Source organism: Camelus ferus, chromosome 15 (genome assembly GCF_009834535.1).
Source record: "Camelus ferus isolate YT-003-E chromosome 15, BCGSAC_Cfer_1.0, whole genome shotgun sequence".
In the NCBI taxonomy this organism is placed as follows: domain Eukaryota; kingdom Metazoa; phylum Chordata; class Mammalia; order Artiodactyla; family Camelidae; genus Camelus; species Camelus ferus.
The window spans coordinates 4,843,000-4,865,050 of record NC_045710.1 but is presented as its reverse complement, the minus strand read 5'-3'; the positions used below and the strand labels follow the sequence as shown (position 1 = coordinate 4,865,050).

General features: G+C 47.8%; 1 long non-coding RNA gene across 1 annotated transcript; it reads left to right on the top strand.

Moving 5' to 3' along the window:
- Positions 1 to 11,989: 11,989 nt before the first annotated feature.
- Positions 11,990 to 16,075, top strand: LOC116668838. The gene is made up of 4 exons (XR_004326032.1): positions 11,990 to 12,181; positions 13,514 to 13,690; positions 14,524 to 14,657; positions 15,085 to 16,075. It is a non-coding gene; the product is annotated as an uncharacterized LOC116668838 (long non-coding RNA).
- The last annotated feature ends 5,976 nt before the right edge of the window (positions 16,076 to 22,051 follow it).

The window sequence follows — 22,051 nt, the reverse complement described above, 5'->3', positions numbered from 1 at the left end:
CTGAAGTTCATTCACACTGTAGCGCATGTCAGCGCTCCCCTCTTGTTTATGTCTGAGTAATATTCCGCCGCATGGTCTGTGCCTGTTCACCGGTTGGTGGACACTTGGGTTCTTTCCACCTCTTGGCTATTGTGAGTGGTGCCACCAGGAGTATCGCCATGAAAGTTTCTGTTTGAATCTCGTCTACTCTTGCCTCCTGCTATTTCCTTCTCCATTTGGCCAGAATCAACTTTTGGAAGATAAATCTGACCTTCTCACCCCTTTCTTAAACCTTCAGTGGCTTCCCTGCCTTGTGGGATGAAATGAAAAATCATGATGGCGGTCTCCAGGCCCAGTGTGCCCTGGTTTTTGCCCTCGGCCTCAGCCGTGTTGCTCTCCTTGGTTAGCCAGCCACTAGGCATGTCTTTTAGTTCCTGGAATTCAACGAGCTTCTCCCACCTCCCAGCTCAGCCTGCGAAGCTCTTTTGGATTCTCCTTTACCAATCACGCTTAATCATGCTTCAGAGTTCAACCAAAATCTCACCTTAGAAGGGCAGCTTCTAACAACCTGCCAGACTGAGTTCAGTGCCCCCAAATCAGCCCAGGTTTTGTGTCCTCTCACATCCTGCCCTTCTCCTGTGTGGCGTGTGTGACAGTGGCCATTACAGTGGTGAACTGTCTCTTCCTGAGAAAGTGGGAGAGCCCTGCGGGACGGGGCAGGGTGTCTCGCACACGGCTGTAAATCCAGCACAGAGCACATTTCCTGCCACAAAGTAGGTGCTCAACTCTTAATCTGTCAAACATCAAGGGTGTCTGACCCCCAGCGACTCCGACACACGGAGCTGCCTCTGCCCCCCGCTCCCCGCCTGCTGCTCCACACTTCAGTGTTTGCGCTGCCAAGGGAAGAATTCAGGGAAAGTGCATCATTTCCTGGGAGGTCCACGTCGATGGCAAGGTTCCCCGAGCTCCACCATAGCTGCGAGGTGAGAGGCGCGGTCTTCACCCGGAGACCGGAAAATGAAATAAAGGGGACATGAGGGGGGGTTACTGTCACCGGGTTTGTAACTGTTGTCTGTCAAACAGAGGAAGTGCAGTCCCAGCAAACGTGGAGCCTACATGATGGCTGAGATGCATTAAGCTTTGGGCCACCGTTCATCCACTTGAAATGACCTCAGGGCCCTTGAAGATACAGTCACTTTATTTGCAGGGCCTGGGTCAAGTCAGTGCCCCATGGAAGATCACTTACGTTGTTTTCCTCCTGGAACAAATATGGGAAAACTGGGGGACAAGTAGCCTCTACCAGGACAATGGTGACAGCCACCACGCTCTGCATGGTCTCCACGGGGCCCACTCTCCTATCACAAGAATGAGTCACTGCAGGTGGGTGATCACTGCATGGGGAAAGGATGTGAAGGGCTGCATCTGGGCTGGTGGCCTGGGGTGACGTCGGCCACCAAAGGCTGGCAGTGGGAAAAGCAAGGGAGGTCCAGCTGGACAGGTTCTTGGCCAGAGCGAACCTTCAGATCATTCTATTTTGCAGCCCACGAAGCGTATGGAAAGTCTTAATGAACACATTGCTTTGGTTCAGCATTTTTTCCTGTTACAGAGATTTTTAATGAGGAAATATTAACAGTAAAGCATTAATTATCCTTCAAAATCAGGGCTAACACCTATTAAATAGGCCTCCACGCCGCCGGGCACTGGGCTGCAGTCCTTGCTTGCTTCACCGCTTCCAAGTCCCCACAATGACCTCCCAAGTGGACATCCATTGTGTGGAAGACACTGGAACTTCGGGGTTACATAACTTGTCCAAGAGTATTTAGCCAATAAAGACAGGTGGGATTCCAACCCCATTTTCTTTGAATTCAGAGCCAGCCCTTTTAACTTTTACAGCAAACTGACGCTATTTTGGAGTTTTGGGACAAGTGCAGGGCCCACTTAGGATCCTGCCCTGGGCAGCAGGAAGCAGTTATAGATGGTGAAATAGAGAAATCCGTCACTGGTGTCCCCAGGGAGCCCCTAGCAGACTTCTCTGGAATCACGCACAGGAACACACACACATGCACATGCGCACACACACTCTCTCTCTCCAAAAACAAAAGCAAAAACAAACAGACGAACCAGAAGCCTCCAGAGGCAGCCCCTTCCCGTCAGTCTTGCAGGGCCCAGTGATGGTCGAGGCTGATGCTGGGCTTGGAATCATGTGACCATATGCGGTCGTCCTGATGCTGCCCGTGACTGTGACCATGGCGTCACCCCTCAGACAACAGCAGAGAGAGGTGGTTCATTTTCTGCTCTTCACCTTGTACAACCTCATGGCAAAGCATCAGATACCGGGCTGTGATTCGTAGAAAGGTGGCCGGGCTCAGGGCTTTAGAACATAGGCTCTGGGGACAACTGTCCAGTTCAAATCCCATTTTGCTCCACGCCACCACTGGGCTTGGGCCAGTTACTTCAACAACCTGTACCTTCCTTTCTTCTTCTGTAAAATGAGGGTAACGATGGTACTTTTCTGTGACTGTTAATTGCTTGTGTTAACTTGGCTAGATCATGGCACACAGACATTTGGTCAAACATCAGTCTAGATGTTGCTCTAAAGATATTTTCTAGATGAGATTAACATTTAAATCAGCAGACTTTGAGTAAAACGGATTCTTCTTCATAATGTGGGTGGGCCTCGTCTAAGCAGACGAAGGCCTTGACAGAAAAGACTGATCTCCTTCAGGGAGAGGGAATTCTGCCAGCAGATGGCCTTGAGACTCAATCTGCAGCATCAGATATTCCCTGGGTCTCTAGCCTGTCGACCTACCTTCCAGAAATCAGACTTGCCAGTCCCCACAATTGCACAAGCCAATTTCTTAAAATCTCTTTTTCTCTCTCAATAGGATGTACAATATCCTATTGGTTCTGTTTGCCTGGAGAAGCCTACTACACTATAACATTTCCTCATTGGATTATTTGGAGGATTAAATGAGTTATGACACTCGAAGTTCATAGAGCAGAGCCTGGCACAGAGTAAGAGGTCAACCTGTGAATAATCGTGCTGAATCCGGTGCTAATTAATTCAATTTATGCACACACTCTGCAAGGCCTGGGTTGATTTTTCTTCAGTAATAAGTTTACAAAAGACAAAGCTATGAAGGAATCTGCAGCCCTTGGCCACGGGCAGGTAAAGAGCAAATGTTTTCTGAGAGGTCTGTATGCACGTCTGTAGTAAGGTGGACACAGGTACCCGTTAATTGGAAAGGCAGCTCCTGTCCTGGAAAACCCAGCGCCTGGAGGGAAATCCTCACCTGAACACCAATTCCAATGCCGTGATCTTGCTGGAGTGGAGGTCAGGCCCAGGGCAATGGAGCACAGAGGAGGGAGGCTCTGGGTCCAGTGGGAGCCAAGGGAAGTGGTGGAGCTTCTGGGGTAAATAGTGTCATGGGAGAAGCAGAGGGAGAAAGTGCCCCGCGAGAGAGATGCAGCGTGAGCAGAGGCCGGAGCAGTGGGAGGTTTGCTGCGCTGCGGAAGGTGTCTGTGTCCTGCGAGTGGGAGGGGGAGCGGCATTAGATGAGGGAAGGGAGACCTGACCACGCTCAGGGACAAAGCCTCGTGCAATTGCACGTCAGTCGTGTTGATTACGAGAAGGCAGGAGCACAACTGCAGAAGAAACGCTTTTGCTCAAGCCTACTTCTTTTACTCAATTTTAAGATAATTTTATGACACTATTGAGGGAAGAATCACCTGTTCCTTGGAGACAAAAGCATTGCCAGACCCTGTCTGAGGGCTCCTCCAGCACCCGACATGGTGCCTTCCAGAAAATACATTTTAAATACGTTTTTACAGAAATGAATTAAATGGTAAACTTGCTTTTTAGCTCATTCCATCCGTTCAATCAATGTGTGGGGCTTGTTGACAGAAATATAATCGAAGAATTTCAGACCTAAGAGGAACTTGGGCTGTGGGCTCTTCAACCATCTTCTTATAGAGATGAAGATACTGAGGCCTCGAGATGTTAAGTAATTTACTGCAAATTACCAAGTAGCACGGCTAGTCAGGTGGAGGTCATCTGATTCTTTAGTCTAAGAAACAGAGTGACAACACAAATCCTCTGGGATTGCATATCTCTTCAGCCATGCTGTATTAATTTATTTCTGGCTGGTCACTTCTGTTATTTAGAGAGCGGTGCTAATAAAATAAAGATTGTTGGTCCAGTTCCATCACGGGTGAGTTGGCTTCCATCTGTTCCTTGGTGACACAGCTCACCAGCTCATAACCCAAAAAAGAAATGGTGGGAACACAGCGGGATCAGTGCAAAAGCACCTCTCAAGTATTCAGCGGACACTGTCCAAAATTGAGGGGGTTGCTGGGTTTAAAGGGTGTTAAAAGAGGAATAGGAATGGTTCTTGCCTTTGTGAAACTCAAAATTAATTCCAAAAATAGCACAAAACCAAGAAACTGTACAAGGAAAAAAAGTGACATGATCATAGAAGGCAGACGTCAATTTCCAGGCTCTTGCCTATAGGATGATGGAGCAGTGTCTCTGTAACTGCAGCCAGGGTTCAGGTTTGCCTGCTGTCCCCTTGGATCAGAATCACCTGGTCCCCTTGCAGTCATTTGCCATTAAAAGGCAAGGAGTTGAGGTTTCCATCATGAAAAGCAAAGATGGTGAAACAACAGGCAAGAACCAGGAAACACTATCTGCAAGTCAATGAAGTTGGAAATGAACAAAAGAACGATGTGAGGGCATGCGCCAGAGTTGTCTGGAGTGGGCTGCATTTTCTGCAGGAGATAGGAGATCAGAACACTAGTTTGTCATACTGTCCCTCAGACAAGAGAGTCTGTGGGCTGTGCATGGTCTCCCAGGTGGACAACACATTAGGACCAAACTGATTTTGGATGGAAATCCCTTGGAAGTTGACAGCTGAATATGGCGGCACCTTTCACTTAAATTTCTGAGAAGCAGCAAACATAGCTTCTTGGTAATCGGACTGGGTGTATATTGCCAAGACTACCCAAAAAGAGCCAGCCCATTCATAGTGGGAGAGATGGCAGTTTCTGCACAGGTGAGAAAAGACATTCACGCCCATCCCGCCCTGGAGTGACCCTCGAAGGACCACGTAGTTTGTTATGACTAAGTTTCTAAGTTTCATAAGAAACTTAGCAGAATTAGACACAGAGCCAATCCAAATCATCAAAAAGGTAACCATAGCACCTCCTCTGAAGTTAAGCCCTTTTAAGACAACGCCTGCTTAAAGGAGTCTGTGTATCGCCCTCGGTACTTGCTGGGGCTCTCGCACGTAGTAAGTGGACATTGAATATCTGAGGAATGAATGGAAAAAATCCATGACAATGGTTAAAAATAAAAGAGACTTGGAAACACATCACACTAATGTCTTCATGTATGAACATGCATAAAAAATCAAGACACTGATTAAATTGACAGATTTAGGAAATAACCACTCAGGAGACTATTTCTCCACCATGTACTATAATTAAACTTTGCAGGTTGGTTGTATCATCTGATTTGGCCCTCACAACAAAGTAGATATTTCCTTCCCCACTTTAAGGGAAATGGGGCTCATGTTAAGTGACGGCTGTGGATGATTACTATAGAGAACACTGGTGCTTCCGTGAATGTAACTACTTGAACATTTTGTTGTCAGAATTTTCTTGGCATATCCTTTTGTTCCTTCACTTTTATGTTTTTACCTTTAAAGTTTGTCTCTTGTAAATAACGCATAGTTTTAACAAATTGAATCCAACAATATTTGTTTTATTTAATTGGAATATTTAGTTCATTTACTTTTAATGTAATTGCTTATATATCTAGGTCTAAATCTACCATCTTGTGATTTGTTTTCTACTTGTCCCATATGTCCCTTGCCTTCTTTTGTATTAGTTAAATACTTAACTCAAAAAAAAAAAAGTATGGGTTCATCAATTATAGCAAAGGTGCCACTCTAGGGGGCGATGTTGGTAATGGGGAGGCCCTGCATGAACAGGGGTAGGAGGTTTACGAGAAATCTCTGCACCTTCTTCTCAATTTTTCTGTGAAACTAAAACCGCTATGAAAAAAGAAAGTCTTTACTAAAAAATATGTGGAGCGAATGAATGAGCGACCCACCCAAGGTGACTTGGCTGGCATGGGATAGGACGGACAAAACTTGCTTCTCCTGATTCTGATTTAGTGCCCCGATTTAAAGTCACTCTGGTTTAAGACTAAACAGGAGCGTGTTTCTGATGAGTACCCTGCCTCTCTGGGTTTTGGTGACGAATTGGTCATAGGAGGCTGCCATACAACGTATGCACCCAGGTCCGTCCTCACTGTGAGGCTATTGGTCCCCAAGGGCACACCCTGTGCCCCAGACTGCACGTAAGTCACCCTGTCCTCCCTCTGTCCTCCCTTCTGGCTTTGCACTTTTCTCTCTTGTCACTGGATCACAAGCAGACGTTTGTCTCTGTGACTCGCATCATACTATGATTATTTCAAAGACTGAGGCTGCATTGTAACCAGCTTTCTATGCCCTCTCCCTGCACGGCGCTTTGTGGATGCTAGGCGCTCAAAATTGCCTACTGCAGAAGGGCTCTGACCGTGGAACTGCCTTTATCTGTCACATAGAAAATAGGTTCCCAATTAAATACCTTTTGTTGATGGTAATAACAACAAATAATAATGCCAAGGAGTGTTACCACCACGCTTTCAAACAAAAGATGACATAATGGCAGGAAAGAAGCCGTTCCTCAGGAAACTACCAGAAGCACTGCACTTGTGTCATGAAATTTTTCGGACCCTAGTGGACAGGGCATGGGCTGATGACAGTTTGTGGATGGAAGAAGGGAAATGAATGGTTCGCATCCCAGTTGGCTGGTGTTCCTAACTGGATTCAGAGAACATTCTCTCTTGCTTGTTGTTTTGGACCACATACCTCAGAAAGGCGAAATCCCACTTTTTGAGTTGGCGTTTCCTGAGTCGTATCTGGTGAGCAGAATATCACGAACGTGTCTGAAGTTGGTGGCGTTAGTTACCGCCAGCATTAGAGAAAGGGGACCGTGATAGTAGAGCTAAGCTCTGGTTCCTATTGATTAGAAAGTATGGGCAGTAGGCTAAACATTGGAGCTTTTCTCAAGGTAAAGTTTCCACCAAAGAAAAAAATATGTGAATCAGAGCTGGAAGTCAAGTCAACACCCTGACAAACGTGTTTCCTGGTGATGCTGATAAACCAAGTCAGATAAAGGGAAGATAAACAAACATTTGGAAGTGGAGTTTGAGAGGGCAAAAGCGATATTGGACATATTGGATGGAAAATTTGCTTCAAAAATAGAAATTAATTTGTTCAGTAAGTCAGAAGGCTAGCATTACATGAAAAAATTGAATGATGATCACTCAAAAATATGTCAAACCCCAGGGAGCTCAAGTTTTGGAAATCATTTTAGAACTGGATTAAAAATAACTTCAATTACTGCCCGGCCAGTCCTTTTTTCCTTCTTTTTTCTGAGGATGGTGGTGGTGGGGGGAGTGCAAATTTCCCCTAAATCGAGTTTGAACATTCCTGGTGGAATTTGTCCGAGGCTCTGTAACATTTGGTCTTGCCATGTCTTACAAACATATAAAAGGCTATTGTTACACAGTTTGGTTTTTTATAATTTTTCAACTCCTTTACCTCGGGAGTCCCTTTAAAGTTACCTTCCAACAGGAAACCATCTGTGAAGACCAGGACTTTCCATGAGAACAAAGAGGTAGTCTTTCCTGTGGAGGAGAATTCTGCACTGGCAGAGAGCTGCATTGCATGACCTAATGGGCCCTTTCTATCTCTAATTTCTGTGATTCTATGAAAATCATCCCTCACTATAAGAAACAGATGTTGGCTGGTGACAATGGCCGCGAGGATCCGTCGTCCCCCATCGGCCCCTTTCAGAGGTGTAGGCTGCCACCTCGTCCCCCTACTTCTCTGCTCTGTGGCAGCTGATGAGATATTTATAACTTTCTTCCTCAGCCTGCCAATTATAATTACCGATATCTCCACTGATATAAAAAAAAAAAAAAAAGGAAGCATCATCTGAGTTGCGAGCTGTGTGTGATAAGCCAAGCTGGAGTTGAAAATGAGAACGGTTTCTTCCAATGATGGACAAAGGAGAGGTGCCTCTGGGGGCAGCCCGGCCGTCCAGGCTGTGCTCACGTGGTCATGAGAGAGGTCTTCTGCCTCCCGGAAAGCACCTTCATGGACGAGAGCAAGCTGGAGATGCCCTTGTGAGCAGCGGTGCCTGGAATAGACAATGCTGTCTGTACTGTACAGAGTTAGAGAGCGGCTTTAAATATAATAAATAAAAGTGAAATCTCACACAAGGCAGCGCAGCTTAGTAATTGCTGTTCTGGAGCTCACGTCTCTGCAGTTATTGAGCTCAGCATTTCAACTCCAGCTGCAGCACAATTTTTGCCAAATATAGATAAATGAAGTTAAAGTTATTGGCAACCACTAGTTCTGTGTCCCTGTTTTGAGTTTATAGATTTCATAGGAATGGCATTACTTTCGTTCTGCTGCAGACAATGGTTCTTCTGAAGGGGGAGCTTTTTCCATTGCTACAGAGTGTGGCATCTCGACTGAGGCTGGAAGTTGTACCGGAGAGCTACCCGGGCGGCTGGGGGGACATTTCTGTTCGAACTCTGGATCCGTTGAAATTCGGAGGTAAGGGAAGGCAGGCTCTCCACCCAACCAGCATATTTTAAGTACTTCCAAATCTTAACGGAATTTTCATAAAGTATAAGGTGCTCCCCCTTGTCATGGAAACTTTTAACAACAGTGATGGCTCCATCTGTATCTTCAGAGACAGTCACCTTCAGAAATAAGCCGCCCATGAAAATAATGTTTAGTTGTAGACTTTTATTTTGGGTGAAATTTGAGGCTATAGAATTTCTGCTTAGATGACCCAAAGATATGAATATAGATAGAATCAAAGAATTATAGCATTAAGAATTAAAAGTGGTCTCAGAACTGGGGTTCCACTTGGCGTCGTGTACCACGCCCTGAGGCAGATGATCCCGACCTCTTTTTGATCATCTTTGGATGGACATAAAGCTTAGCCCTCCCGGAGACATTCACTTCCGACACCTCTTCTAACTGTCGTGGTTCAGTAACTACAAGGCACTGTTTTGGTAGAGGTCAGCGGTCAGCCTTCGTGCCTCCCTTGGGTGTTTTCTTCTCCATCCCCCAGCTATCTTGTCATAGCTTTTATTGCCTTGTTTTAGTTTTTAGACTCCTTAACAGTCTGGTGGCTTTGCTGCTTTGGAAAAATAATTTCTAGAGCCTTATGTAGCTGCAAAATAGGATGAAAAGACACATTCTGGAAGAGGATCATCACGTGAGTTAAAATCAGTTCCATGTACATGACACACACACACACACACACACACACACACACACAGAGTCTCAATGTCCTGGCTGTTAATTGGCCTGGAACCACTTGATTAAATTCTTAAAGTTTTTCTATCCCTGGTTATCTCACTTACACTCATCATCACAAGGTCATCCCTACATTTCTTTGCTCTCTGACCCCTCTGTATATAATGATATTAGAACCGAGTCATTACTCACTCTCTTTTCCCTCCTCCTCCCCCCTCCCTTCCCCTTTCTTTCCCTCTCTCCCTGGTTTCTTTCTCCGTGAGTGATTTAAGCCCATTTAAAAGAAGAATACAACTCAGCACTGAGAAAATAATTGAAATATTCTAAAATGCATCCTTTTCAATTCACAGCATTCTGGTGACCACCTTTATTTAGAAATCATGTTGATTGCCTTTCTACCAAATCTCAAGACTCAGTCACCCCAGGCGCCCAGACAGAGGTGGGAGGACCCTCCTCCACAGCCCGTGGCAGCTCTGTTATGACAGGTCTCACACTGTATTATAAATATGTGATTTTACCTAGTTCCTCCCCTCCAAACTGCTTAGTGATCACTTTTAATTTATTTTCACATTCTGAGTCCCAGCAGGCGAGTGACTGGTGCATAGATGGTCCCCAGAAGATATCTGTTGAATGCATGAATGCTCTAACCACAAGAATGCCTTGGCTAAACAGCACCAACAAAAAGGGAGAGCCTCTGAACGCAGTTTGTGCAGGAGGCGAGGAGGATGCTCTAGTGACTGTGTCTGGGATCTGGAGACGTCCGCCTGCTCCCGCGCGGCTTGGACCAGCTCCCCGGAGCAGCCTCGCCCCAGCCCAGCGTAGCTGTTGGAGAGCCCCGCTCCGCGCTCAGCTGTAGGCTCCTGGCTGAAAAGCGCACTTGCGAGCTTTCCGCTGTCTGCCTGTTGGATGCGGGCCTCCCTCCCCCTTCCCCCCAGGGGCACCAGGATCTGCCGCTGCCCCGTCTCCTTTTGAGAAAAAGTGTCAGGTGGGAGGCTCTGGGGCAAGGGCTGCACTGCTTCTCGGAGACTGAGTTGGCGACCACTGCCCTGTCTTCTAATAACAGAACAAGAAGGATTAAGTTTCCATCCCCTCCTAAGTTATTTCATTTGAATATGAAGATCTTCCCTACAGGGAAGGCCTGCAGGAATTCTGTCCTTTTGCCTCTGAAGGTGGTCCCCAAATCACCATCTGTCCTGGGCCCTAAGTCTTGCCCCGAGGCACAGACCAGCCTGTGAGCAACTTTTCTCAAGGCCAAATATGTTATGACCCTGGGGGACTCAAGCAAGCTGCACCGAAGCAGCACTGAATTGGGCGGCCGGACTCTGTGCCCGCGATAGCCTGAGAAAGGGCCAGGGAACCCAGTAGTGGCCAGGCTGCTGGCTTTGACCCTGAAGTCAGTTTAAGGTCATCCTTGAGTCCTGGGGTTCCTCTGACCAGTCGTGCTTTTCCTGGTCCATTTAAGCCCACAGCTACCGTTAGCTTTTTTCTTTCTTTTTAAAATTAAGGTGAAATTGACATAACATAAAATTAGCCGTTAACCATTTCAGAGTGTACAGTTCAGCGGCATTTAGTCCATCCACAATGCTGTATAACTTCCACCTTCTCTACTGAGGTCCAAAGCGTTCTCATCTCCCCAGAAGGAAACCTGTACCCGGTAAGCAGTGGCTCCCCAGGCCCCCGCCCCTGTGGCAACCACTGTTACACCACTGGTAGCTGCTCCATCTCAGCCTGGTGAGTGTTGGCAACAATTCTTTTCAGTCCTTTTATTTTATTTTACTTGGAAAGTTGTATTAAATACACTTGTGTCAGGCTCTGCACTGAACATTTGATATACATGAACCCATTCAATCCTGGAAATCACACTATAAAATAAAGTTAAATAAAATAAACTGTCTTTCTTTGTACTCCACTTTTTTCCCCACTTTATCCTTTCCTACTTTTTACTTCATTTTAACAACCACAAGAAAGCTAAAAAAATCCAATATTTACACAAGAAAAAAGTACAAAATTCCCTTCAAAGTTCTTCAGTATTTTTTTTTCAGTTTTTAAAATGACAAAGAAATAAAAAGCTTTGCTGTTTAATAAAAAAAAAGAAAAGAGGAAACTGAAGTAAATAAATTAGGAAATACACATGGAAAAAACAGACAAAAACAAAGTCAAAATGGGTGTTGGTTAACTAGAAGTGATGTTTAAACCCAGTGCCCAGCCCTGACCCAGGCTCCTCCTCTGATAAGGAGAACGCAGGATGCTGGGGGTGAGTGTTAGGACCAGGGAATTAATTTCTAACCCAGGAGCCAGATGCCTTCTGGAAGCAGTCTCCATGGATTCTGCCCTAAGACCAGGAGAGGGGGACCGCAGGCTGATGACAATCTCGGTCAGTGGGGAGAGGACCCTGTGCACCTTTCTTGAGGGGAGTGAGGAAGAGGCAGCGAGTAGTCAAGTGACTTGCTCACTGTCACACAGCATAAGCGGCAGAGCCAGGGCTCATGCTCTCGGCCATTCTTACACGCTTCACTAGTGACCCTGTGTGTTCTGTCCCGATGCAGCTTCAGCCCGGCCCCCGGATGCCCTGGCTCTCCCTGCTGCCGCAGGACTGCCTTCCTTTCTCACTGATCATATGAGCTTTTCAGTGCTTCGCCTGCTCCTTCTGGTTTTGTTCTGCAGCCTCGTGGGCTTTGGGAAGAAAGATCCAGTATTAACATCTGCGCTGTAATTTTCCATGACCCTCTCGGAGTGACTGAAGACATGACTGTGATTTTCTGGATCCAGAAGTCTTTTAGGCTTCAGACTGACCTCTTTGGACAAACATGGCTTAGGTAAGAGTCCAAATGCTTCACAACATTCTTTTGGAAGTTGAGCAAAGCTGGAAATTTTGTCAGTGAGAAACAACCAAAGTTCATGGCCAAATAGTAATGTGTTTGCTTAACCTTGAGGGGAAAAGATTTTTTTCGGTTGTAAAGTTTGATGTGATTGTAACCCTTACCCCAACTCAAAAGGCAACATAAAACATGGTAGGACCCGACTGAACACGTGAAAACCTTCTGTGTGTGTGCATATAAATAGACACACGTTTGAGATACTTTTATTTTACTATACAGACAGGTACACGCTTCTTGTAAATACAGAGACCTAGTTCTTTTCAAATGTCAGAGTCCAAGTGTTACTATTTTTATTTATTTCTCCAATGTTAGTAAGTTTTGTTTCCAAAAAAACAAAGGTAGCTTTGAAATCAATGTAGCGAATCACTGAGAATCATCACAGTTGTGAGCAGGGCTTGGATTTTGACCCGTGTTTGCTTCCGAGGGAGCAGTGAGTGAGCATTTGGGTCATGTCCCATCGTGGGTGCGTGGGGTCCTCCGGGGACCACAAGCTTGTGGATCCACGTTCCCACGCGAGGCCCCTGGGATGGTAACGGAGCTCACAGGGTCTGAATGATCCCTAACTGCCTCGCACGCCTTACCTTCTTCAGTCCTCACTGCAAACCCTTGAGATTTCATGCTGGTAACATCCCATCTTACGGAGGAGGAAACTGAGGCCTGGCGTGCAGGCAGGAGGTACACACATGGTCTGGTTTCATTGATGGCACCGGGGCATAGAAATTTTCCTTTCTTACCATTCAGTCGCCTTCTGTTCACATAAACAAAACCCAAGGACAGGAACACAGACTCTGCTGCTGGATTTTCTATTCAATCTCTGTGGACAGGACTGAGAGGGTCCTGCGGGCTTTCCTCTGCCCCAGGTGTCTGTCCTGCCTGCGGTCGCCTCTGAGCCTATGGAGGACCGTCTAGGGGCTGCGCCTCCGAGAGACGCAGGGCTTTAGATGACCCTGTACAACCAAGGGCTTCTCGATGCTCTTGGCTTGCTACTTACCGAGACGTGGACGTGTTTGGGCCTGTTTTGTGACGTTGGGTTTTTCTTTTCACTTTGTAATGAGAAGAGTGGAAGGAGAATTCTACACTGTCTCAGAAATGTAGCTGGGTACCTTCAGAAGGAGCGCACATTATTTTAGTAAAACATTATCTGGGGTCTGACCATAAGAGTTCCTCAGTGTAAGGACTTTGTGTAAAGGCATGGCTTCGTGTCTTCAGTGCTGACGACCAACACGGACAGCACAAATTCCCGTCCTCACTTCTGTCTGTCATCTTCAGTCCGCAAGCAGGTTTTCGGCATGTGTCAGGCTCTGGCACGAAGAAATAAAACAGAAGGAATGTAGAGAAAGGACGGAGAAAGAAGAAGCTCAGGAACCCAGCTCCTCGCAGGTGGCCGGTGGGGGAGAAACGCAGCCCAGTCAAGTAGAAAACGCTTGTCAGAGTGTGATGTACGAGGTAGGCATTCAGTATCGCTAACTTCCGTCTCCATCCTAACGTGAGGGTCTGACCCAGGTGAGGCCAAGGTAATAAACAGATTTAACTTGACGTGATGTGTCTCATCAGTTGACGGTGGGTGCATGGAAAACCTCGATGAAAAGGATTTGAAGGCTGAGACGCCAGGGGGAAGCTCTCAGGGACGGCTTAGGATGTGGGCGGTGGGTCGCAGGGCCTGGGAGGCAGCACACGCGTTGTATATGTGACCAAGTGATGGCGGTCGGTACAAATATTTATCATTTATTACGTCCTACTGAAAGTGCACGCCGGGCATGTCACAAATGTTCACCCAGAACTCCTCTAACCACCCTATGAAATACTTGTTATTAGGTTCATGTGCCAGATGAGGTCATTGGGAACTAAAAAGCCTCAGTAACTGGTCCAAGGTTACGGGGCGGTTCAGTGGGAGAGCCCGGCTTTGACCTCATGTCTGTCTCTCTCCACCTCTCCCTGCTGGCTGCCATCAGAAGTCAGCTGTCATTTCTGCCAAGAAGTCACACACATTCCTGGTGCCTTTTGGTCCGGGGGCTGATCTGGGGAATTTCCTGATGCTCATCTGAGTTTGTCTTTTTTTGGGGGGAGGGGTAATTAGGTTTATTTATCTTTATTTTATTTATTCATTTATCATGGAGGCACTGGGGATGGAACCCAGGACCTCACGCATGCTAAGCATGTGCTCTACCTCTGAGCTGTCCCCTCCCCCACCATTTGAGTTTGGACACAGGGAACATCCCCAGGAGAAATACGGATCGGGGAATAATTGGCAGATGAACTGGACAGCCTTCTTTTCTCAGACATTATTTGGCATGGACGGTCCTCTTCAAGGTGATAAACTGAGAAAAATGTTCAGCTCATCGCGACGTGGAAACCCCTTAGTGTTGCCCATTACCTCCAGGGGCCCGTTTTGGGGTGTTTGTTTCAATGAATGGTGAGTTACCAGGGCAGTTGCCTTGTCATTCATGACTCTGTTTCCCTTGTCTACTAAGTGGTCTGGGGGTAAAGGGAAGACGAGAGAATCCCACTGTCCTGGGTCTTCCCTCCACCCTCCTACAGTGGGAAAAAAAAAAAAAGAAAAAGGCTGGTTTTGGTCCTGGCTGGTAACTGAACTGTCCAAATCTGCACTAAACTTGGCCGATGGTGGTTCCAGCTTTGTTCATGAATAATCAACATTCACATCTGGATCCACATACTTACCTAAATGTAGACAAACCCAAATTATCTTGGATCTGCATGATGTATTTCTATCTGATGCTGTATTTTTTTTCCCTGAATATCTCACCCCACCATCTCACGCCTCCACATTTCTCTTTTCTCCAAAGACTTAACAACAAAAATATGTGCTTCTTTCCCCCCAGAACATCCTCCACCCAAGCAATGAGAGGAAGGGTTTGGGAAATAGACCCTCGTTTCCTTTAAACGGATTCAATGCAAATTTTCCAGTACGTGCGACGTGCAAAGTATCAGAACATCTTAAAACAGCGATACCTTCAGAGATAGCGTGTTTCAATGTCTCCTTTTTAAATGAAGCCTGAAAAGGATCGTCTCTGCACCAAATAAGGAGCCTTCGAACGCACACACATGCACACCCAGGCCTCCCTTCCATTCCGCCCCCTTCCCTTTTATTTTTTTTTTTATTAGAAAACACTTGAAACTTATCATGCGCAGCAGATGGGAGTAGAAAATGCAACTTGAAGACAGTTATATAAATATATCCTTGATGTCTGTTTTGCTTTTCAATTTGCAACGAAAAGTACAAAGGTAGAGCTGCGTGCCAGCGAGGGCCGCCTGCGTCTCGATATCCATTCCAGATGTTGGCTAGACTTCGTGGAGCCAGGCTTCTGGCACCGGGGCTGGAGCCGCGGGTCTCCTCCTCCAGGTGCGATGCCTCATGCTGATCCCCCCACAGGCTCCTGGCCTTGTCCAAACACTCTGGAGCTGGGACCGGCCTCCATCACCCCCACCCCGACCCTAATTTACCTTCCCTGATGCCTGGCTCTCCCGGGGTGGGAGTGGTGAGGGGCTCCAAGAATCAATGTCATGTGTCACTTTGCTTTTTTAAAAACAAGAATCTTAGAAAGGAAAAAATAAATAAATGAAAAGGGCAAAACAGTCAGTAAGGAAAAAGAAATACAAAGGAAAAAACAAAATGAACCCCGATCGTGTTTGTGAATGCTGTTGGCGGGCCGGCCGGCCGGCCCACGAGAGGCTCCCTGTGTCCGTTCAGGGCTGTGTCTCCTGAAAACCTGGGCTTTCTGACCCCCGGCCTGGCGAGGCATTAATGGTGTTCTCTGTTTGTACATGCTTGTAAAGGATTTTACACCGTAATATGTTAACTTCCTGATTAAACAGTGCTAAGCACAGAAGGGTATCATAAATCTTGCCGGCGCCAACCTCATTTATCTGACCGTTGGCTTGTTGTCTGGTGCGGGTAAACACACGACAGGGGCATTTATTACGATGTATGGGACCTTGGAGCAGTGCTATTAATAACCTGGGCCCTGTGTCCCCTCATCCGAGCTGTACCCTCGTCTTGGAGGGAGAGCCTGCGGCCTTTCTTCCCTCAGTTCAGACTGGTCTCGCCCGGGGAGGGCTTCTGAAGGGTTTGCACAAAGACTCTCAGATTATTGGGCAAAACCAAGGATCACTAACCCCCACCCCACCACCCAGAGCAGTTTAAGACATGAAGGAGTGGTCAGGACCAAGTGACCCTTGGGATGTCCCGGGTCTGTAGGGTTCTTTGTAATTGGAAAATGATGCAACAATGCCAGGGACCTCATTAGGAATGGCAGACTCAGTGCAGGTCAGGGACGGAGACTGGAGGATTGGGTCCAGAGGGAGCCCGTTCTCTCCCCTGTGCTGGAGGAGCAGGAATGAGCACGAAGGGGTCCATCCCTCTGTGCTCCTGCTGGGAAATGAGCACTGCGAGATCATCTTTCTTCGCCTTCTGCATCATCACAACAAAAGGGTGTATTCTGAACCCTGTGTGTGTGTGCATCTGAAGGGGAGATGGATATATGTCAGCCTACGGGTGGGATCACAGGGCGAAAAGGTCCGAATTCGTATTTGCTTTGTTGTTTGAATTTCAGTCTTGGTTACACGTGTTTATTGTGTTCTGCGTGTAAGCGTCGGTCCCCTGAAAGGGGCTGTGGTCTCATTCATTCTTCCCTGAACCAGCGGTGTGGCTTTAGGCATATTCATCAATATAAAGATGATTTTTTTTTCACCTGTGCAAGGAGGAAAACAGGGTTGCCTTGAACTTTAAATAAAATAAGTTTTTAATGGAAGAGTCGAGCGGAGGACTAGGCAAATATCCTTACTACAGCTCAGAAACGCAGAATTCAGTAGTAGGCTCTATCCAAGGTGTCTTTGATGAGAAAATCCAGAATGCTATTATTAGAGTTTCACCTGTAATTAGATTTATTTTCAACAAACAAGTTTGGAGGCTGAGCATGCATGGCAGGTGTGCAAGGCAAGGGTTCTACACATCGTGGGACACAGAGATGAGAAAGTCAGGACCTGTCGCAGGGGGTTACGCTCTAAAGGGGAGGTGGAACTTGGACACCATTGGCGACACCTCTTTTGGTGGACAGCATTGTTCATGGCTTCGTTGGTTCCAGGGGCAGACTGAGGAATGAGCTTGTGGATACAGAGAAGAGGGTGTGGAGAAGGCGCCTGGTCTCAGTGGCTTCACAGGTCAGGCGTCAATCGTGTCTTCTTAGGAAGAAACATGGGAAAAAAAACCTCTATTATTTTTTTAGACAAAAATTGCACCGGAGCCTGACCAGGAATGTACCTCCCGAGCACACGCATGGCCCCCGTTCCTGCCCCTTCATTACACACTCTTGAGTTCCAGGCTTCTGTGTCCACTGTCACCTGTCTCTCTCAGCCATCGACACCACTGCTCCTGCCGCTGTCTCTGCCCAGGACTGGTTTTCCTCTGTTCTGCAGCCGGTCAAGTGTTCCTTTACTCCCCCAGGGTTCTAGCTCAAAGCTCTCTGTGAAGTCTTGCCCAGCACCTTGGCTAGAATTAATCACTCCCACCCCTGTGCTCCCCCAGCCTTGCACATACATTTTTTTTAAAATGTCCTTTTTAAGTGCAGCTGTCTTGGAAGATGGGGCAGACCAAGGGCCGTGTCTCTTTCAGCTCCGGGTCTTTGGCAGCAACGAGGTGATCCCGAGGGGGCTGTTGATGGGGAGGGAGAGGGCCCTCTCATGCCCCTCTGTGTCCAGGGGACACACACCTTTTCCTGCCTGACCTCTTGGCCCCTCTCAGCAATGATGACACCACATTTTGGGTCAAAAGATTGAGGTTTAAAGAGATGTATTTAAAGAGATGTATTTACATATCCCAGATCACACTTATAGTGTTTTGATGGAAATAAGATTTTTTTGATTCCAGAGCCCTTCATCAAACAGAGCTCTCTGGGGAAACCCCACAGCCAGGGCTGGTGGGAACAGCTGCTCAGCAGCCAGGGTGGCACTTTGAGCAGGTGGCCTCGGCATGCGGCTCACTGCCCTGTGTGCCAGGGTTTCTGCAAAACTGGGTAGAACGGGTCACAGTCCATGCATGGCTAGTTAGCCTTGCGCTGGACTGTGCAGCCAGGCAGAGTGTGTGACTGGACATCTGGGTCTGCACACCACCTGTGTCAGCCTCTGCCCACGAGGTGGTTGTGCTAACACAGGTAGAGCCCCTTTGCAGATGCTGGACACTCAGGGAGGGATCAAAATGCTATTTGAAGTCTTATAATAATACTTACTGTTACTTAGTTTTTGCCCTCAGAGTGCCAAGGAAACGCCAATTATGAGAACCAGCAATTTCCATAGATTTCCAAGAGGGGGACCTGGGAAAGACCACCAAGGGTATTTCAAACTTGGTGCTCCTAGAAGCTTGCTGGAGCCCAAGTTCACCCTGGAAACTGGTTGTCAGGGAGAAAAACATTCTAGAGCGGGAATCGGCAAAATGCCGCCTGTAGCCAAATCCAGCCCTTGCCTATTTTTGTACAAACCATGAGCTAAGAATGGTTTTCACATTTTTAAAGGGTTGTAAAAAACTAAAACAAAACAAAGGAAGACTATGAGACAGAGGCCCTCCGTGGACCATGAAGCCTGGAATATTGCTAGCTGACCCTCCATGGAAAGAGTTTGCTGACCTTTATCTGAAGCATTGCTTCCCCAAGTGCCTTCTCCAGATACAGGTATTAAAACAGTGAGTTGGGAAAATGCTGGGTGAAGCAAAGTTAGACAGATAACTGGCTGCAAGGCTCTGCAGAGACTTTAAATTCCCAAATTTATTTGACCTAAGAGTTCACTCTCTCCAGGTCACCTTGAGGGCACATGTCCCAGGACCATGTTTTGAGAAATGCTGATGTAAGAATTGTAATACAAAGGCATCTCCACCAGTTAAAATCTAAAAGAGAAAAGAACAGGCCAACATCATAGCATATAGAGACTCAGCTTCTGAAGATGCCAGTTCTGGCAGGTTTGATGCAAGGGCGCACAGCTGACAGAGTGAAATGCGCCCCACCGATTTTCATCCCCGTGGAACCGTGCTTTAGCTTTGCACGATGGTGGCGAAATTAAGATGGGAAGATTGCATTGTCCCCAGAAAGTGCCTTGAACACGTTCTAGAAGGCCAGGCTGCCCGTCTGCTGCCCGTTCAATCAGTCCCTGAAGTTCACCCTGGGACATGATGTTCGTGTGGAAGAAATTCTTAGCACCCCAGAGCATAAGTCAAGCCAAGTTGAACCATTTGTGGGCTCCAGGGCGGCCGGCAAGCCTGGGTTCATTATTTAGTGAGGAGTGCTTGACAGATCTGGCCAAGGTAGAGTCTGGCCAGGACCGAGCTGGGATTGTAACAGGGCTCACTCTTCCTTCACTCCGCCGCTCCAGGCGTTTACAGACACCCATTCTGTGTTAGGCACCGTGCTCAGTGCTGGTGGACACGCTTATCACTGAGAAAGTCTTTCATCCTCTAGAAACTCGTGCTAGTCACAGAGCTGATAATACTAATTAGGCACTGCTTACCGGCCATGCAAGAAAACACGGCAGGTCTGACCCTGGTCTTGACGGAGCGCACGATCTAACGGAGGAGATAACATTGAGCTGAGTAACTATCGCCAAGTGCTGGGACCAGAGTGTTGAACACAACAAACGCGGTCCACGTGCTCTGGGAGGTCACAGCTCGGTGAAGAAGACAGGCACAGGAATGAAAGCCACAGTGCAGGGTGGCATTTATAAAAGGGATAACAAGGGTTGCTTTCAGCTCACCAGAGCCACGGGGTTCACTTTGCTCACTGGAGGAGGAAATACGTAGCCTGTTGAAGGGGCGCCAAGGTGTTCCCGAGATGGAGAGGCGGGAAGGGCGCTCCCGACCGGGGGACTCTCGTGTCCCGAGCAGGGTATGAAAGAGCAGGGCCGTTGGACACAGAGGGCAGGACGGCCAGGACCGCGGTGGCGGAAGGCTTGTGAGAAGGGCAGGGGACCGAGCCCCAGCCAGGGGCTCGTCCTTACGCTGTGCACGATGGGAGCGTTTCGAAGATTTAAACCGATTGAAGGATGACCAGCACTGTTGAAGACAAGTTAATTATATGTGCTTCCTGCTGCTTCACGGAGAGGCTGGGACCTCCAGAGCAGCTACTTTGAGGTGCGAGAGTGTCTCCGGAATGGGCCTGGGTCAGTCACTCCTATGGAAGTGTCAGGAGTCGTGCAACGTCATAACATGCTCTTCGAGAAGAGGACCAAGGCTTTGTTGAAAGCACAGGCCCCGAGCTGCCAAGGCCACCTGGATGACAGAAGGAGAAATGTCAAAATTCAGCTGTTTTAAATCTTATCGGTTTTGTCATCATGAAATCAAGCTGCTGTCTCAAAAGTTAAGAATGTGCTTTTGTCAAATGACACAGCTAAGAGCTTGTGGATCCAATTCTGATGTGATCTGTACGAAGCACGCTGGTCAAGGGCCGGCCGTGGCCAAAAGCCTCCGTCTTTCAGTCAGGAACCACTCGGTGAGTGCTTGTTGACGTGGTTGCCTCCCTCTTCCCAAAGCACCATCTTGCACGAAAAATTTCATCTTTCTTAAGAGGGAAAATGTGAGTGAGTTCTACTGAAGCATTTTGCAAGAGCCCTGTAGTTGAGTGGGGCACGCGTGGGTGTCCAGGAAGAGCCTGTCTTCAGCCACCAACGTCCCAGGTCTGGCTCCCTGCTCGGTAGCCGTTTCACTTGGGGAAAGTCTCAGAGCATCTTTAGTCAGAATCATTTAAAAAGTCAAAGGGACCTTGGGGCCCATCGTGGAGGGGACTGGGGATGACCACCGCCCGTGCGAAGGGAGAGTGGCGCCACGCCTGGGCCAGAGCCCATGCGGTCCTTTCCTTTATTCTTTCCTGCTTGACCTGTCAGAGTTCCCGCCTCTGTAAAAAGAGAGCGGTCACTCCCGCTCTGCCTTCCATAGTGCTTTATGGTGAAGGCAAACAGGATGAACACGGAGAGGCACCTTAGGGCCCGGAATTCAGCGTCCCGGGCGCGCACCAGGCTGTCGGCCACACGGGAGAGGAGGGCCCTGGGTCATACGTCCTTCTCTCCTTCCGGTGCCTTTTCACCCCCCACTGGTAATGGCGGCCTACACGTTGCGGTAGGAATCATAGGTCAGCAATTTAGAAGTTTCAGACAAGGTTATTTGCTTCCAGAACACCTACCAGGTGTCCGCGCTTTGTCAGATGCTTATTACTCAGAGAAGGGTGAGGACTGGCATCTACTGAGCGGGGCGTGTCTGCACGCGTCGCTTTGTCACATGACTTGTTTCACATAACTCGCCTTAAATCCGCCTGAGGTTAGGCATTCTCCTTGCTAACTTATTAATGAATAAACTGATAAGCCACAGACAGTTGAAGTCACCTGGCTGAACTTACAGAGAAGGAAGTGGCCAATGGGCAGCATTTGAGAGCAGAGTAGCCAGCGTTTTACGAGCAGTTTCTGTCTGTGAGCCCCAGGCAGGTGCCAGCGTTGCCTCCTTCCATCCTTACTGACAGCCAGTGATGAGGTGTGGTTGTACCCCAGTGATGAAGAGCGGCAGGCCTGAGGAGGCAGGTGGCCTGCGCCCGGCCTCACCTGGGGATGCAAACCTGGACGGTTCAATGAGGAGGCTTCGCTTTTACTCCCACCCCCAGCCGTCCCCAGGTGAGCCCTGCTCTGGAGCCTTTGTTCGAGCAAGAGAGATGGGTATCCATCCATGTCTTAAAACAGCATTTGTCAAACTTTTTAGAGTTTATCACAAGTTAGAACCCATTTACAATTTTCCACTGCAGCCCGTATGTGCACATTCACGCGCAG